A 6,173-nucleotide genomic window follows, 5' to 3' on the forward strand; every position below is an offset into this window, starting at 1 on the left:
TACCTCCGCGATGTAGAATGTGTTCAATTAAAAAAGTGAAACTAAACACGTATATGTCCATTACACACTGAATGAAACATCCCATGTCTTTATTTATTCAGTTAATTTTAATAGTAATAATTATGACTAACATTCAGTGAAGACCTAAAATTCAATATCTCCAAAAATGAAATATTGCAAAGGATTTTTTTTTTTTTAAAGCATTTTTAATATAGAAATGTTGGTCTTCTGAAAACTATGTCCATCTATATGCACTCAATACTTGGTTGGGGTTGAACTTTTCCATGATATTGTAATGTAATTATTTGTTAATAGTGAGCCCCCCCCCCCCCCAGACAATTCCTCTCTTTTTTGGTCCTGACCCGTTTGCATCCCTGAAATTTGCCACATCAGTAGTTTCATCGAGCTGCAAGGCAAAATACTGACTGTTAGTAATGCGTTCAATCAGTGTCTTTTTAACATTTTCAGCCATGTCGTGTATTCGCCTTTTGACGGTGTCATTTGACAGGGGCACCAAATTTAATTCTCTGGCAGCTTTCTCTCCACACATGATACGTGTCATCTCCTTGGCGAGTGGTAAACACAGCTGTTCACCAATTGTGTGTGGCCTGTGTTCCACCAACCCTGCAGGTATATCTAATGTCTAGGTTCTAAGAGGAGACGGAAAGTAGAAATAGAGCAGTAAAGTAGAAAATTAACACTTTTATTTCTTCCCACAATAACTCACACCAACCGTTATACTGTTTAAATCCACTGTATTGTTTTCTGTTTCAATCTTTCAATATTTAACGGTTTGTTTCATTTTTTTATCCGGTATTCACCTTTGAGTTAAACAATAGCTTAATAGCTTTAAATGGATTATTTCCCTTAAATACACCTTTTTATATTTGTAACGAGGACCTAACCTGGTACACAATTGGGCATGACCAAATTTAAACACACATGGCCCAATTTGAAGTTATATTATCAATATCAAAACAAATATGGCAACTTAATTACCACCATGAAATTTAGCGATAACTTGTATTCAACCTTGTATCAATGTACAAATAAATTTACAAATAAATTGTTGGGACCCAACCAAAATAATAAACAAAATTAAAATAAACAAATTGAGATCTCAATAAACAAAAAATGTACACTCGTGTGAACAGGGTGAGTATGAGTCAGTCTTTGGTTACTCAACCCAGGTTTGTGAATGTTTCAGTTATTTTTTGAGTGTACTCAAGTTTCCTACCACCCTTTATGAGAAAGACTGTCCATCCTGGTTACAGACGATGAAGGCTGTGAGGTGAGTAGAGGAGAGGGGACTGAAGACGATGGGGATGATGACTGGAGATCCAGTGAGCAGTGATGAAGGGGATGATGAGGGGGAACCAGAAGGCAGCAGGATGAAGGCAGCTTGAGCACTCGATCCAGTCTGTAGACAGCTCAACAAAAAAACCAGCCTGCACAAAAGGTGCAGGGGAAATTAATAATTGTCCTTATCAAAAGTCCACTGTGTGTTGTCTCTTTCTCTCTTTTTTTTTTTTTTTTTTATCTCTCAGAGTTACACACACTATCACACAATCCCTCATACTTCACATAATAACATTACACTCACATATACCTTAACCTTTGCATCATATGCAAATAGTTCACAAATAACATATTCACACATTAACCACATAATATTAACCATGTCTGCTAAATTTGTTGAATTAGCTGACCAACAGGCCTAATTAGCATTTTTTCACAGTATTTACACATTTTCAAAATAAACACACCGTTCGTAATATCACCATGAGTTTATCAGATTATCCCGACTGGTTTTTTAACACAATAAATCCACAGTCCGAAGTTATTTACCTTTTTCAAGTTATCAACCAGAATGCTAATTCACCGTGCTAGTTGAATGTGCTAATTCACCGTGTTTGCTAACAGCTAACTCACCGGGATATTCAATAGCCACGTTGTCGGACAGGTCAGGAACCTCCGCGACGTCGGACGACTTCTCTTTCCACGGTCAAAAAACTCTTCTAACGTAGCTTTGCTACTTCCTACTTTAAAGACAAGTAATGAACTATTGTTTTGTGCTAATAACAGCTCTTGGCTGATGCTGCGATCACTCTCCACACTCGTGTCTGTTGTTTTTTCTGACTGGAAACACTCGTCAGTGCACCACTTCCTATCGCTCAGTTACGCCACTAGGCGGCAGCGGTGAGCCACCAAACCTGAAAACACAGATAATCTGATACTAGAATGGTTGTTCAGACTGCCGGGCTACATGTGGCTTACTGGCTTTGGCGATCCGGAGGCTGGCACGATATGAAGCTTCCTGTGCTTTGGCTACGGGTATACCATAGGAAAGAATGGTGGACTTGGACTGCTTCAGTTCATCACGTTTTCGTAAAAATAAATCCACTGGTTTGTCCTTAAGTGCTGTATGTTTGGTTGTAAGATGCCGTTTGAGATGCGATGTGAAGAGTTCTAAAACTTGAACTCGCGTGTTCGTTTGATGAAGTACGCAGGAGACGTTCAATTACAAAATTTTCCAAAATTTATTTATAAAAGAATCACCTAGGAAATATAGATCGTTTACAGAGCTCCGGACCAGACTAAGTTTCCCTGACCAACATGCCGCAGCAGCATCAGTTCACGAAGTCTGATGCTGTCTCCTGTCCCTGTCCGGTTTTATAGTTACTGATTACACAAATGCAAGATATGATGTAATTGATGTAATGTGCATTCTCATTGGCTGGAGTCCAACACGCCATCCTGCAGTGTTTAATTCCACTTTCACGCCTTGTCCCGGTCAACTGCTGATAGCTCCTATCAAGCAAAGAAACAGACAGAGAAAAGGACAGAGACACACAACCCCCCGCATTCGTCAGCTTTCCCCTGCGTCAGCTGACTATCACAGTTAGGTAGGAAGACCAGATATCCCAATTGTTTATCAAACAACCAGTACACTCAGTCCCTGTGTGTATCTGCTACTTCCCCTGTCATGTGTATGTCATTCTCTGGGCTGTAAGAGCAAAACACAGTAATTACACCAATTATAGAAAAGTTGATTACATGCTTCATTATTAATCTGTTTGTCACGAGCTTATCATATGTCTAAGGCTAATGTCAATATCCCAAACATTATAGCAATATACGATTTTGGAGTAAATATCACAACAGATGGTTTCATGGATTCATTGCTCAGAACGTCGCCACATACAACACACTGCGGCCTGGGCAGCTCCTCTGTTCCGCTCCAAATAAATCCCAGTTTAATGTAGTTTTTGTCATATTTCCTTACTGGTTTCTGCCGGTTGCAGTTGCTAGCAGATGCTGTGGGGCTGGGTTTGCCACTGTTGTTAGCACCTGCAGCACTCGGCTCACATGGGTCCTCTTCTGTTCTCCCTCTCTCCTGATCCACGCTCCCATTCGCGGAATTAAGCCACGACAGTAATCTACTCGTCATAATAGCAAAGCCACCTCCACCTTTTCCCATCACAGCCTAGCCCGTAGCTAGCCTCGTAAACCAGCCTCTCGCGGAAGTGCATTTCATTTCATTCCGAGGGAGAGTCTGGCCTCATCCCCATTCTAAGCGTTTGGACTGAAACCCTCAGAAGGCCGAGCCAATCAGCGTCCAGACTCTCCCGAGAAATGAAATGCGGGAGTCCCACGCTGTCAGAGGACTCTGACACATGAACAGTGAACACACACCTTTTCTTTGTATTTTTGGGTTAGTTTTTTTTTTCTTGTATTGTTTTATTCAAAAATGGTTCCAAATACACAGTAGTTGATCTTTTTTTTTTTTCTCTCGTGTTATTGTTATTTAAAATGGTTCAAAACATAAAGTAGATGACCTTGTAATTGCTTATTTAAATAGATCCAAAAGTGTTTTAAATAAATGAATGTTGTCAAACATTTACATGGGTTTGTAGTCCAATTCCAATATTAGGTAAATTATCAGTGATCCCCCTAGTGGTCTGTCAGGAAAGTTTCATCTTGAAATTGAATGATGACATCATAATATTTCAGTGTTTAAAGGTTGGGTATGAAGTTGTATGCCCAAAGTTATACAAATGAAATCTGTCTTAATAATCACAGGGGCTTCTAGTCCTGTGTGGTGGTGATGTTTTAGATTCAGTTCCCCCCTCAGATTATATCCCCACTGATTCTTGAGAGTCGGGACAAAACACATTCTGAAAAACTTTTTTTTGAAAATGTACACTATATTGATTAGAGTTATATATTCATGTAGAATCTATCTGTTCTATTTAACCATGTAAAGGTGCAGACTGGAGGTTAAATAATTTTTTTTAACAAATTCACATATTTACCTTAAGGACTTGATTTGTGTCAACTCCGTCAGACACACTAAAGGTATATAATTATATAATTATAATAGCCTAACAAGAATCTTAAGTTCTGATGTATGTTTTAATAGTGTTTAGTTACTCTGATATGCAATAAAAAGTAAGATATAAACTTAAGGTTTAATTCCACACTGTTAGGAATACACAGATTTCAAAAAAAAAATTAGCATTTTCAAACTTTATCTTTTGTTTTGCCACTATAGAAAAAAATCCTAAAGTGAATAAAACACAAGAGGATGTAGATCTGATTATCCTTTATTACTTAAACAACAAAAACTGAAGAAAGAATTATTTGTTTCCCCAAAAAATTACAAAAACATACATCTGACGGTGCTGATGAAGATCTGACGGAGCTGACGGAGTTGAGAAAATTGTATTTGCATTTCTGATCAGTGAGCAAAAGCTTTTTTAAACATGGTGGAAGTGACACTAAATTAAGAAATAGCAATCCCTTGTCTTACTGAACATATTTTTAATTCAACTATAATAAACAAAACTTTAAATAAATACATCATTTCAAATTATAACAAATTGCACTTCTTCATTCTGTACTCCGAAGCCCTTCTATAATGTCACATTATCTAGCATTTGATTGGAAGATGTGTCTGTTTTGGACAAATCTGCCACAGATGACACTGTACTGCATATATTACACTAATGACGGTGGAAAGGCAGGGTTTTGCACACTGTCCGAGTCAAAGAGACTGGATGCTGTGGCATTCTGGACACAGATCCTATGGATCTTAAAATATATCAAGACAAAATTACCACAGGTGCACTTTTGGTATGATGGTCAAAGTAAATTGATTTGAAAAAGCAACATTGAACTTCTTCCCTGCTCTATAAGAAGTGTGTAGCCTATATTTTCAATAGTGAAAACTACACACTGTACCTTTAAAATTTTACCTCAATCAATAAATCAAACCTGTAGACAAGTGCTATATAACACATTATGCCCAAGACAAATTTCCCTCCCGGGACAAATAAAGTTTATTTGATTTGATTTGACATGTGCTGGAAAGTCATTCAATAATAAGCAGATAGAAAAGAGAAGAAAATTATTCAATAAGCAGACCACAGTCTGGCCGTGCTCTAAGTATATTGTAAAATAATGTAATTCCATGCTATATACCTACATTAATGCGCAGATAAACCCCTAAAACAACATTCTATTCCTTTACTATATTTGAAAATAGTATAATATTAGCACATTTAAGCAGTTATTGGTGGATTTGTCAACTCCGTCAGCTTACATGTCAACTCCGTCAGACATAAAACCTGATGGAGTTGACTCTGACGGAGTTGACGAAATGGCATGTTTTTTCCTTCTGAAGAAAAAAGCACTGCAGCTAGCTAGCTAGTTTTTTGTCTATTGCTAGCTGTCGCCATAATCTCAATACAATACTTTCATTGAGTCCACTATGGTTTAAAAAAATAATCATAAGGTAGAGATGGTGTTGACATGCTCCGGCTGTGACCATAGGAAAATTGACATTGTTCATCTAAAATATCAAAAAATGTCAACTTTACCAGACCATGTGTGGTATTGATGCATTCACCACAGCCAGGAGAATGAAAAGGGATCCTCAGGGGATAGCTGGCCATGCTATTGCCTGATTTAATGAGGTTTATGAAAAAATCTGACGGAGTTGACGGAAACAGAGGACACAACTTTATTGGGCAGATTTCTGCGGAAAATATTTTTAGATGTTCATGGCATGCATTGTTTTATACATTTATAACCCTTATCTTTGATTTGATAGAAATGTTTTCACAATTGTAGAGGTTTTTAAAGTTTTTGGGGGCTGGTGAATATTGTGA

This window comes from Trachurus trachurus (assembly GCF_905171665.1).
Source record: "Trachurus trachurus genome assembly, chromosome: 12".
Taxonomy (NCBI): domain Eukaryota; kingdom Metazoa; phylum Chordata; class Actinopteri; order Carangiformes; family Carangidae; genus Trachurus; species Trachurus trachurus.